This window comes from Penaeus chinensis, chromosome 17, assembly GCF_019202785.1.
Source record: "Penaeus chinensis breed Huanghai No. 1 chromosome 17, ASM1920278v2, whole genome shotgun sequence".
NCBI classification, from domain to species: domain Eukaryota; kingdom Metazoa; phylum Arthropoda; class Malacostraca; order Decapoda; family Penaeidae; genus Penaeus; species Penaeus chinensis.
The window spans coordinates 5,198,181-5,210,680 of record NC_061835.1 but is presented as its reverse complement, the minus strand read 5'-3'; the positions used below and the strand labels follow the sequence as shown (position 1 = coordinate 5,210,680).

Here is a 12,500-nt window from a genome sequence, read left to right as displayed (position 1 = left end):
ATATAGATAGATAGATATATTACATATATATATATATTATATTATATATATATATATATATCAAGACAGAAGCTAAAGCAGTACAATACAAACAGTTAAAATGCAAGCAACAAACAAACAAATAAAACATACAAAATTTCAACATATAGACCCCGAACAAACAAACAAACAGACAGTGAGAATATAGAACCCCGATAAGATAATAAAGATAGAAGTCCCAAAGCCCGAACGAGCAAGCGCCAACAACGAGAGAAAGCGAAATCCCGGAGCGTCCTCCCCGGGGACTCGAGACCCACGGAGCCGAAGCCGAGGCCAACCCGGTTTGAAGTCGTTAGCGCCCAGCCTCGAAATGGGCGGTGGCACGACTTTCAAAAAAAATAACGAGGAAAATAATCCCCAATCCGCTTTTTGGTCCTTCCGTCTCCTTTTTCCTCTTCTCTTTTTTCACTTTTTTTCTCTTTTTTTTTTTCTTCTTCCCTTAACTCTAAATTGGTGGAGCGGAAGCAGCCAGACGTATCCAGCGTTGCCAACGTTCCTGCTGCAACAGGGTTCCCAATAGCAATGGATTTTCAGATTTATTTGTTTCCCTTCCCCTCGCTGGCCAGGGGACGCCGGAAGGACATGCGGCTGCGCGGGATGGACAGCATGGCGAGTCTTGTGGTAATTAATTTGTGCATTTATGTCAAACTTGGTGATATGCACTGTTTAAAGGGCATGTGCGGAAGCGTATGGCGAAATGTACCTTTATCAGGAGAACTATATGAATGTTACATGATACTCAGACGAACGGCACGGATTCATATGGTTACAGGGGGGGAAAGGGGGAAAGGAGGGAAGGGAGGGAAGGAAAGGGAAAGGGAGGAAAGGAGGGAAGAAGAAAGGGAAGGGAAAGGGAAAGAAGGGAAAGGGAAGGAAAAGGGAAAAGGAAAGGGAAGGGAAAAGGGAAGGAGGGAAGGGGGGAAAGGGGGGGGAAGGGAAAGGGAAGGAGGAAAGGGGGGAAAGGAAAAAAGGAAAAGGGAAAGGGAGAAAGGGGGGGGGAAAGGGGGAAGGAGGGAAGGAGGGAAGGAGGAAAGGAAGAAAGAAAGGGAAGGAAGAAAGGAAGGGAAGGAGGAAAGGGAGAAAGGAACGGAAAGGAAGGAAGGAAGGAAAGGAGTACAAGAAGAGAGGAAGGGAAGGAAGAAAGGAGGGGAATGCATAAGGGGAAAGAAGTTTAGAACAGGAAAGGGGGGAATAAAGGAATGAGGAAGGGAAGTAACCTAAAATGATGATGAGGATGGAAGGGACAGCAATGAAGGAAGGAGGCGGATATATGAGGAGAAAGAGGATGAAAAGGAAAGGGAGACAGGGAAGGAAGGAAAATGAGTCAGGGAAAATGGGAAGGGAAGAGAAAAGGAGGGGGGAAGTTAACGAAGGGGAATGAAAGGAGGGGAAAAGAGTGAAGAGGAGGAATATAGGAGGGGAATGATGAGAATGAAAACAGGGTAGAGCGGGAAATGAGGGAAGGAGGTAACCACAAGAAAGTAGGACACGAATAAGAAAGCGATAGGGGGGGGGGGCATATGAGGGAAAGGGGGAAAATGTTTGGACGGAAGGAAATAAGCGATGAGAAAGTTAGAAAAAGCAATGCTAAGGATGATAAAATACTTGGAAAGAGAAGAAAGAGAGGAAATGGGTTGATGTCGAACATGAGACTTAAAAAAGTCCTACACGCAGGAAGGGAATCAAACGAGCGGGAAAGGGACTAGCCCCTAGCCTCGCCCTCGATCCGTCGCTGCGCCCTTCCTGAGACACCTCCTTCCTCCCTGAATCTGTCGGCCAAAGCGACACTGATTTCCGGGCCGCGTCAGCCGCGTCAGCCGCTCGTGGATAATCCAAGGATGCTCGGGACCAGAGAGCGTCTCGGAGGCTGTAGCTTCGAAGGGGCGGGAGGCGGAACATGGGGAAGGAGGGAGGGAAAAATGTGAAAAATGGGTGAGTGAGTGAGTGTAAGTGGGTGGGTAGGTGGGTGTTTGGACGGATGGACGGACGATTGGAAAGGAGGAAAACTGGGGAGAACTGAAGTCAAAAAGGGAGCCAAGAATGAGAAGGAAGCATCAGAAGGCCCCTCCCCCCTCCCCCGTCCATCTCCGACACAACCAAAAAAGGCCATTAACACAAACACATATCTACCTCGTCCGCGTCGGGTAAAGTACCATAATTCCAAAATAATGCCCCGCAGCAAATGAACATAATTCCAACCTCGGGCCCCGCAACAAAGCGCCATTATTCTGATCACAGACTAGGCAACAAAGCAACATCACCCTCATCTCAGGTCGCACATGGAAAGCAACTCCAATCCCAGGCCGCACACGACAACATAAATCCATGAATCTCAAACCAAGCAACATAACATAACCGCCATCCTAGGCGGCGCAAGGCAACAAGATCCAATCTCAGAACAAGCAACAAAGCAACATAGCCCTCATCTCAGGCCATACAAGACAACATAATTCCAATCTCGGGCCGGGTAACAAAGCAAACGAAATGTGCCACGGCAGCCAGCGCGCGCTCCGATGCCTCTTCTGAACATGACACAAACTCCTCTCGGGCTTTTCCTTAACTGCTCCGAACAAAGGCTCGGCTCGCGGCCGCTGCAGGGAGGTGGAGGCGGAAAGAGGGAGGGAGGGAGGGAGGGAGGGAAGGAGATCGAGGTGGAAACGGAAAGATATTTTATTTGATAACTTTATTACGCATAGTGGACAACATACGATTTTACAGAGAAGTACAAAATTTGCATAACCGTGTCTCGTAGTGCACGCGGCGAACTATATGTACACATATTCATATGATTATGCATACTCTCTCTCTCAAACACTCACTCACTCACTCACTCACTCACTCACTCACTCACTCACTCACTCACTCACTCACTCACACTCACTCACTCACTCACACAGACACTTCATTAAACATGGCTAATATCCACCAAAATGTGGGTGACTCACAAGAATTATCCCCTTGCAGTAAGTATTTACAAACATAAATAAGATCCTGTCCCAGGGGTAGCAAGTCCTTCACTAAGGGGCACTCCAGACAATGATGGTGCAGAGTGTTGGCACTGGGCAAATCGCACAATTTCTTCGACGAATAATGGGGCACGCCCTCTGCCTGAGACACCTGCTACACTGGCTGGTACTAAATTGAAGCCTCGCACTCACCACACCGTGTCTGCGTATCATGACCCCATGGCGACGGTATTTGTATGCAGAGTTCACAAAATGTTCGTAGTGTTGGATGGAAACACTGCTATCACGTTCAACATTCACACGATTCACTATTAAGGCATGATATTCGGAGCATATAATTTTTCTGTAACACCGGAGGGAGGGGGTGGCATGTATATGAGGCATGTCAGAGGCACAGGAAATCTCAACAAGACTCCAGTTTCCTTGGCCGCGAGCCCGACTTGAGAAAGCGCCCATAAAAGCACACAGCAAGATATCTATCGTAGGCTATGGCGAACTGGGTAAGTATTTTAATCACAACACTGCGACAGCAATGTTCTTACTGATGTGAGGGCGTGAAGCGCCGACTGGGAGCCACAGATCACAATGCCGTTTAGCCCCCTCCGAGCGAGGAGAATGGCAGCATCCAGGAGGCCATGAAACTCACAGTAGGTAGAGCTTGACGAGTTGGGTAATCTACGGCCAACCCATCCGCCACCCCATGGCGGCTCCACGGCGGGGGAGGACAAGGCACACGACGCGCTCCGGTTTGCCTGCAGAGTCGCGGGTGGAGATGGGAAGAGAAATGGTGGGAGGGAGGGAAGGAGATCGAGGTGGAGACGGAAAGAGAGATGGTGGGAGGGAGGGAAGGAGATCGAGGTGGAGACGGAAAGAGAGATGGTGGGAGGGAGGGAAGGAGATCGAGGTGGAGACGGAAAGAGAGAGGGAGGGAGGGAGGGCGGGAGGGAGGGAGGGAGGGAGGGAGGGAGGGAGGGAGGGAAGGGAGGGAGGAAGGGAGGGAGGGAGGAGGAAGGGAGGGAGGAAGGGAGGGAGGAAGGGAGGGAGGGAGGGAGGGAGGGTGGGAGGGAGGGAGGGGGAGAGAGAGAGAGCAGTGATATAACCCCTAACCAATAAAGGGGCGTAGGGCAGGCGCGGAGGGCGCGGGCACTCCTGCGCCGCCGGGCGGGCGGGGGGGCGGGGCTCGGAGGGCGGCTCGGCGCGAGGATACTAACTGGGAATGTGCAGGCATAAGTGTGTTGCTAGGTTTTCGACGTTTAGCGCACGTCGGCGCTATGCAGAGGTTTAGCTTGTAACGTGGTCGGGCAGCCCGTCCTCGTTCGCTGGCCTGTCCACCCGTCGTAGCGTCTGGTCAGCTTCGGGTACGACGATTCTTCTTCAGTATATTTGTGTCTGGTCCTGTCATGCGTGCCCGGTGATTGCCCAGTTTACCTCCCGTGGGTTTTGAGAGGCTGAGGTGTCTGTGAGTGATATGTTCTACGGACTTCGGAAGGGGGGCCAGAAAAGCGTGGGATGGTTCATGAGGTCTTGTGCTTGCGCGGGCGGTGTGTATTACTGTACTTTTGCATTCCTGTAGTTAGACCTAGGAGATCGTATCTCGCTTCTCATATGATTGAATTCTCTTTACCTTCCGGGGTAGCTCTTTGGTCTAGGCTATTGCGACCGGTTTTCAGAACCTGAGAGCGATTGGGGATCTTGGGTGCCGCCTGTTGTTAGCTGCGCATCTGGGATTTTCAGTGATTACTGATTATGGGGTGTTTCCCGAGCTGAGGGTCCAGGTGCCGTCTGGTCGGTCCATCCGCAGTCCTGTTTTCAGGGGAGTTACGCTCTCGCTTCCTCGTATATCGTCTTTGAGCGCTTCAGGACGAATTTTCGTTGATTTTCAGGTTTCTGCTTTTCTTTGGCGCGTGTGTAGTGTCGATTACAATTTACTCAGTGACCGGATTTTAATTTGAGGTGACAGCTTTTTCCCGACAGCATGCGGACCTTAGGCCTGTCTTGGATCTGTCTCCCGCATCTTCATGAGGTAGAGGTCCTGGACTGGATGGATCGTGGTGTTTCTTACATTTCCGCTTGTTCTCCGGACGTCGGGTGGAGGCTCCGCGTGGGTACTGAACTCTGAATGAAGAGTGGGAGCATCTGAGAGAGAGTGAGAGAGAGAGGAGAGAGAGAGAGAGAGAGAGAGAGAGAGAGAGAGAGAGAGAGAGAGACAGAGAGAGAGAGAGAGAGAGAGAGAGAGAGAGAGAGAGAGAGAGAGAGAGAGAGAGAGAGAGAGAGAGAGAGAGAGAGAGAGAGAGAGAGAGAGAGAGAGAGAGAGAGAGAGAGAGAGAGAGAAAGAAAGAAAGAAAGAAAGAAAGAAAGAAAGAAAGAAAGAAAGAAAGAAAGAAAGAGGGAGAGAATGAGAGAGAGAGAGCGTGTATACGTATGTGCATATTTGATCAGTCTACCAAAGGACCTCGGCTAAGATCTTAATTAAAAACAATCTGGCATGCAGAGCCAAGGAGCCAAATCAGTGCCACAATGAAAAGCGACATTGAACAGGGTCAGGCACACGACTTCAATTCGAGTCTAGGTAACACAACATCAACAATCTAGACCGAAAAAAACCCATAGCAAGGACAGAATGTGTGACTGTCAGAAAACAATAAATGCGTATATACCTACACTAGACTCGGTGAAGAGAAAGCAAATGAATATGCAAAAAAAAGGAATAGATATACAAGTGACCAAACATATAAATCGATAAATAAACACACAAACGACACAAACAAACACGCAGCGAAATGCAAGGCGAGGCACAGCGTGAAGCCATCATAATGAGGACAATTACCAGAGAAAATCTAAATATTCATCGGTCTCCCGACGAGGCACACTCATTAACATTCTGATTAATCGCCGTAAATGAACGAGAGGAGCAGCTGTTTAATGTTTATTCCCCCTTCGGTTGCTTGGCTACCGACGCAGACGAAGGCTTGCGAGGGCTGACGAAGGCTGACGAAGGCTGACGAGGTGGCTGTGGCTCGAGGAATAGGAGAGTTCAAGATAAATATCCCGAAAAGGGCCATGGAAGGAGTGCACTCAAAACTCTACGGGTTGCGCCACCCTCTTTCATTTTCAAAAGTTCAACTAAAATAATCTGACGCAAACAGAAACAGACTTAACAACTCAAAATATTGTTGATTGCTTCGTCCGTCCTTAACTCTATCATTTTGTCTGCTATTTGGAGTGAAAATGAACGACTTAATAACAACTGAAAATACATTTGATCATTACTATTATTGACATTATTATTACAACCCAGAATATTAATTAATGTTATGTTTACCGTTACTACTGCTGCCACTATCATTACTATCATAATCAGAATCATCTTGATCTATGTTATTGCCACTGTTTATAATGTTAGTAATAAATCATAAGTAAAGATATGATTACTAATCATCACCGTATTATGATAGATAAATATTTAATCCTTAAACATAACTGTCATCATCACAACCTCAACAACCGTTACTTTTTTAAAAATTAGGCACAACAAGCTACCATCGCATCCCTCATTCTGAAAGTTAATTACCCGACGCGTAATAACACTGAGCAAGATGCATGACGTATCTGTGTCACCCGAATGCCCCCCCCCCCCTCCACTCCATTATCTCTTCTCCCTACACTCACTCTACCTCTATATAGTATAATTATCTTTGCTTATCTTTGCCTGCCTGCCTGCCTGCCTGCCTGCCTGCCTGCCTGCCTGCCTGCCTGCCTGCCTGCCTGCCTGCCTGCCTGCCTGCCTGCCTGCCTGCCTGCCTATCGGTCTGTCTCTCCTACTGTTGCCCTTCCTTTCTCCTCCAGCTATTTCTGACTTCACATTTTTTCCCCTTTCCCTCTCTCTAAGTCACTCAATCACTCACTCACTTACACATTCTTTCTTTCTTTCTGCGTCCTTCTCCCTCGCTATTTCTTCTCTTTCTCATCACTTTCTCATCCATTTATTTTCTCCCTTCCTCTCTCATTCACTTTTTACCTAGCCCTTCCGTCTCACATTTTGTTTCACCCCCTCCCTCTCTCTTTCTATCTTTCAATTTTTCTAGCCTCTTCTCCCTCTCTCTCTCCCTCTCTCTCTCCCTCTCTCTCTCTCTCTCTCTCTCTCTCTCTCTCTCTCTCTCTCTCTCTCTCTCTCTCTCTCTCTCTCTCTCTCTCTCTCTCTCTCTCTCTCTCTCCCTATCCTCCTCTTCCTCTCCCTCCCTCTCCCTCCATCCGTAATGCCCCCCTTGTATTTTCTGATTTCCCTTTCTTCCCTCCTTCCTTTTTTCCCTCCTCCCTTTTTCCTCTTTTAAGAGTGACTGTAGAACTTAATTACACTCCTGCAGTTCACGACTCATTACCATCCTTCCCTAATTGAAGACCGCGTTGCCTTCACAGCGTTCGAACTACAAAAGCAAAAAATTAAAGACAGAAAATGAATAAATTAATAAAAATGAGAGGACGAACAGTTCGGAGTCTAGAATTGCGAGGTATAAATAAACGCAATGTGACTCCTGTAAGTATATGACGTTGAAAAAATATATGGTCAATCAATATCCATCTAATTGAGAGAACTTTGCCAATATGCATAAATGTTTTGGATAAACTTGCAAGGATACGCAAGTTAGGTCATAAACAAACTTTTTTATCCGACTGTTAACGAATATAACGAGATTAAGTCTTGGCGTTTTGCCTCGGGCGTTAAAAAGTCTGATAATTCATAGCGTCTTTCCTTCACAGGAATTGCGTTCGACGAAAACTGAAATCTCCCACAAAGAAAGAGGCAGAGGCAGAACGGAAGGAACAGAGAAACTAGGCTATCTCCCACGCCCCCGCCGCTCAATCCTGCGCTTTAAGTGGCCATAAAAGGCATCATCCGCAGAGTAAAGGTACTGAGAGGCCCCTTGGCACTGACGCGTCGCGGCCAAAATACTGCGGCACAGCGAACGGACTCATCACTATCGAGACGCAGCTTGGGTGCGGACGGAAATCAATCTATCTTGGCATTGAATGGAACAATGTGCGCATGTAATAGTGAAAGTATCACCGCGACGCATATGTCACATCATGTTCCAAAGAATTTTAAGAATTCGTCATCTTTAAACCCATTTTGTGTCCGCAATTCGGAACAACGTAAATGTGGCAGTTTACTGCTTATGCTAGAAGCCTACATAGCAGCACTGACGCAAAAACTGCGTAAACAGCTTTCGCACCTACACATACGGCCAAACATCGTTGGAAAACAACGCCAGAAAGTCCATAACAATCAGCCTACACTACAAATTACGACGCAACAAAATATGAAGAATTGCAACGCATTATGCTCCCGTCATTTACAACGCGGTCGTTACGCGAGGCCTGAAAAATACTCGGCATTCTGCGCACACGAAAACAGCGTCGTAAAGCAGGAAACGTACCTGCTTGCAATACATCCCTCGCCGATCAAGCCCTTTCGCGCCTTTGACAAAGGGAGACAAAAACAAGAACGATGACGATACTTATCTATAACAGCGCCGTTTCTCACGGGACAAGAAATGCAGCCGCGGCGGGCGCTGCACTTAAGCGTCACTTCGCACGATATTACGAGCGCCGCGGCCTCTCCAGAGCCCGGGAACACCACCGCCGCCGCCGCCGCCGCCCCTCCCCTGATATTGCCAACAACTTACCTTCGGCCAGACAACAAAGGATGGCGTCGTTGACATGATAAACACCTCCGTATTTACATGTCCTCAAGACTTCACAAGGAGGCCCTCGCTCTCGCTCGCTTAAAATAGCGTCAACTCCACCAGTTCCTCCTGTGCTCTTCCCCTGCCGCCCGCGCCAGGAGGAGGAGGGGAAGAGCAGGAAGAAGAGCTGATTGGAGTGAACGATCAAAGGGGGCGGATTGCATGAACGACTGCGAGCCCAAGGGAAGTGCTCCTCCACGGCTGCGAGCGGACGCGGATCAGGGGCAGAGAGGGCCCCCAAGTAAGTCCATGGGAAGGCTTGGTTATCATGTTTTTTCATGGTTTAGTAATAGCATTTATGATTTTTCACTGTAATCACATGAGGGAGGGAGAGAAAGGAAGGAGGGAGGGAGGGAGAGAGGAAGGGAAGAAAGCACACTTCAAAAGCCTTCACACGGCACTACAAAATCATCCCCCGCCGTGGAGGTACAGTTTTACAAAAGAAACGCACAAGCAAAAAAAGCCATATCGAGACCATAACCTGAAATTAGGTCCGGGTCCCAGGCCAAGATATTACAAGACGACCAGTTGTTCTACAAAGGCCCTAGCGCGACCGCCGTCAACAGCTGGTGCTCATGCATTCCCCATGCAGGAAAGGCTTTTCAAAAATCACGGAATTCAGTCTCACATCCTCCAGGTACGACATCCTCTCCCGCTCCCTATAGAGAATATCTTGTCTGCAATAACCAAATTCAGACTAAATTCAAATAACATTGAATGCCACCACGTCTGGGACAAAGTAGATTACAGCCGTCTGTTTCTAGCTGAGCCTGTATGATGCGTCACACGCGACATCACTGTAATTATCACCCGTCGACAGTATCATTAATATATTCACCGTGATGTGTTTATAATTATACTTTACTCTAAACAGGGGTCTGTATATCTGTCTGTCTGTGTGTCTGCCTGTTCCCCTTATAGTCCTATTTTTTCAAATTGTTTCTCCCACTCTGGATCTACTCTTTTGAACTGTTCATCGTTTTTCCTGTCTGTTCACATGTATCTATCCATCTCCTCCTCTTACTTTTTCTTCCTCTTTAACTTCCCTTCCCCTCGTTTGCCTCTTCCTCACTCCTCATCTCCCTCTTCCTTCCCATCCTTCGTTCGGGTCAGTTCCACACCAATCAAAATTATCAGTCCCTGATATCAGTCAGAATTAAAACTCCAATGAATCAAGTGTTTCCACTCCGCCTCCGCCGTCGCAGGTGTCGGTGTGAGGTATGCACAGGTGTCGTCCAGGTGTAGAGGAAGCTAAACCGGGAGCCGCTGGGGCCTTCGCACGGCGAACCGCAAGCTTGTTTACGCACACACGGGAATCGGTGTGTGCGCTGAGTGGGCAGTGTGTACATAGGAGAGGGTGGAGGCGAGGGTGAAAGTGAGGGTGAAGGTGAGGGTGAAGGTGAGGGTGAAGGTGAGGGTGAAGGTGAGGGTGGGGGTGAAGGTGAGGGTGAAGGTGAGGGTGGGGGTGAAGGTGAGGGTGAAGGTGAGGGTGAAGGTGAGGGTGAAGGTGAGGGTGGGGGTGAAGGTGAGGGTGAAGGTGAGGGTGGGGGTGAAGGTGAGGGTGAAGGTGAGGGTGGGGGTGAAGGTGAGGGTGAAGGTGAGGGTGGGGGTGAAGGTGAGGGTGAAGGTGAGGGTGAAGGTGAGGGTGAAGGTGAGGGTGGGGGTGAAGGTGAGGGTGAAGGTGAGGGTGGGGGTGAAGGTGAGGGTGAAGGTGAGGGTGGGGGTGAAGGTGAGGGTGAAGGTGAGGGTGAAGGTGAGGGTGGGGGTGAAGGTGAGGGTGAAGGTGAGGGTGGGGGTGAAGGTGAGGGTGAAGGTGAGGGTGGGGGTGAAGGTGAGGGTGAAGGTGAGGGTGAAGGTGAGGGTGAAGGTGAGGGTGGGGGTGAAGGTGAGGGTGAAGGTGAGGGTGGGGGTGAAGGTGAGGGTGAAGGTGAGGGTGGGGGTGAAGGTGAGGGTGAAAGTGAGGGTGAAGGTGAGGGTGGGGGTGAAGGTGAGGGTGGGGGTGAAGGTGAGGGTGAAGGTGAGGGTGAAGGTGAGGGTGACGGTGAGGGTGGGGGTGAAGGTGAGGGTGAGGGTGAGGGTGGGGGTGAAGGTGAGGGTGAAGGTGAGGGTGGGGGTGAAGGTGAGGGTGAAGGTGAGGGTGAAGGTGAGGGTGAAGGTGAGGGTGAAGGTGAGGGTGAGGGTGAGGGTGGGGGTGAAGGTGAGGGTGAAGGTGAGGGTGGGGGTGAAGGTGAGGGTGAAGGTGAGGGTGGGGGTGAAGGTGAGGGTGGGGGTGAAGGTGAGGGTGAAGGTGAGGGTGAAGGTGAGGGTGAAGGTGAGGGTGAAGGTGAGGGTGGGGGTGAAGGTGAGGGTGAAGGTGAGGGTGGGGGTGAAGGTGAGGGTGAAGGTGAGGGTGGGGGTGAAGGTGAGGGTGAAGGTGAGGGTGGGGGTGAAGGTGAGGGTGAAGGTGAGGGTGGGGGTGAAGGTGAGGGTGAAGGTGAGGGTGGGGGTGAAGGTGAGGGTGAAGGTGAGGGTGGGGGTGAAGGTGAGGGTGAAGGTGAGGGTGAAGGTGAGGGTGAAGGTGAGGGTGGGGGTGAAGGTGAGGGTGAAGGTGAGGGTGGGGGTGAAGGTGAGGGTGAAGGTGAGGGTGAAGGTGAGGGTGAAGGTGAGGGTGAAGGTGAGGGTGGGGGTGAAGGTGAGGGTGAAGGTGAGGGTGAAGGTGAGGGTGAAGGTGAGGGTGAAGGTGAGGGTGAAGGTGAGGGTGGGGGTGAAGGTGAGGGTGAAGGTGAGGGTGGGGGTGAAGGTGAGGGTGGGGGTGAAGGTGAGGGTGAAGGTGAGGGTGAAGGTGAGGGTGAAGGTGAGGGTGGGGGTGAAGGTGAGGGTGAAGGTGAGGGTGAAGGTGAGGGTGAAGGTGAGGGTGAAGGTGAGGGTGGGGGTGAAGGTGAGGGTGAAGGTGAGGGTGAAGGTGAGGGTGAAGGTGAGGGTGAAGGTGAGGGTGGGGGTGAAGGTGAGGGTGAAGGTGAGGGTGGGGGTGAAGGTGAGGGTGAAGGTGAGGGTGGGGGTGAAGGTGAGGGTGAAGGTGAGGGTGGGGGTGAAGGTGAGGGTGAAGGTGAGGGTGAAGGTGAGGGTGAAGGTGAGGGTGGGGGTGAAGGTGAGGGTGAAGGTGAGGGTGAAGGTGAGGGTGAAGGTGAGGGTGAAGGTGAGGGTGGGGGTGAAGGTGAGGGTGAAGGTGAGGGTGAAGGTGAGGGTGAAGGTGAGGGTGAAGGTGAGGGTGAGGGTGAAGGTGAGGGTGAAGGTGAGGGTGAAGGTGAGGGTGAAGGTGAGGGTGAAGGTGAGGGTGAAGGTGAGGGTGAGGGTGAAGGTGAGGGTGAAGGTGAGGGTGGGGGTGAAGGTGAGGGTGAAGGTGAGGGTGAAGGTGAGGGTGAAGGTGAGGGTGAGGGTGAAGGTGAGGGTGAAGGTGAGGGTGAGGGTGAAGGTGAGGGTGGGGGTGAAGGTGAGGGTGAAGGTGAGGGTGAAGGTGAGGGTGAAGGTGAGGGTGGGGGTGAAGGTGAGGGTGAAGGTGAGGGTGAAGGTGAGGGTGAAGGTGAGGGTGAAGGTGAGGGTGAGGGTGAAGGTGAAGGTGAAGGTGAGGGTGAAGGTGAGGGTGAAGGTGAGGGTGAAGGTGAGGGTGAGGGTGAAGGTGAGGGTGAAGGTGAGGGTGGGGGTGAAGGTGAGGGTGAAGGTGAGGGTGGGGGTGAAGGTGAGGGTGAAGGTGAGGGTGGGGGTGAAGGTGAGG

General features: G+C 50.8%; 1 protein-coding gene across 5 annotated transcripts in view; it reads right to left on the bottom strand.

Annotated features, from left to right (window-relative positions):
• Nucleotides 1-12,500, bottom strand: part of LOC125033888 (solute carrier family 12 member 6-like) — a 343,003-nt gene that overhangs the window by 229,426 nt on the left and 101,077 nt on the right. The gene's annotated exons all lie outside the window — the stretch shown is intronic.